The sequence below is a fragment of the Chaetodon auriga genome, chromosome 22 (assembly GCF_051107435.1).
Source record: "Chaetodon auriga isolate fChaAug3 chromosome 22, fChaAug3.hap1, whole genome shotgun sequence".
Classification (NCBI taxonomy): Eukaryota; Metazoa; Chordata; class Actinopteri; order Chaetodontiformes; family Chaetodontidae; genus Chaetodon; species Chaetodon auriga.
Window position 1 is genome coordinate 14,471,460 of NC_135095.1, and position 626 is coordinate 14,472,085.

A 626-nucleotide genomic window follows, 5' to 3' on the forward strand; every position below is an offset into this window, starting at 1 on the left:
GAAGGACCAGGGACAGATCCAGGAGGGACAGGCTTTCAGGCCTTATATAGAGAGATGGCATGCTCCTCCTCTTTGTAGTGGACGACGCAGCTCTGTTCTACACCTACTGTTGCATCACTGTCCCCTACCCACTGGCTGCTATGCCAGCTTTTTGCATAAGAAGCAACAGCAAGTAAATGTGAAGTTTACAGACGTGATGTTATATTTGCTTTAGCTGTGAAACCGCCTCTTTTATTTCTGCTTAAGAAATTCTGCATTTTACTTTGTATTGCCTTACTTGATTAAAGTCCAGTATAGTTTTGTAGTTGGAGCAAAACGGTTCTGAGTTGTTCAGAACGCAGATTTTGCAAAAAAAAAAATCCAGTAATTTGATGCTATAGCCGGCATCTGGTTAGCTTAGCTTAGCATAAGGACTGGAAACGGGGGAACAACTAGCCTGGTTCTGTCCAAACGTAATAAAATCTACAGCACCTCTAAAACTCACTAATTAACATTATATATCTTGTTTGGTTAATCTCACACACAAAAAGTCAAAATTGTCACCACTGCTCCGGGCCAAGAAACAGTCCAGCACAAAACGTCCCCTAAAAATCACAACATATAATTCTTACACTTTGGTTTTTCAA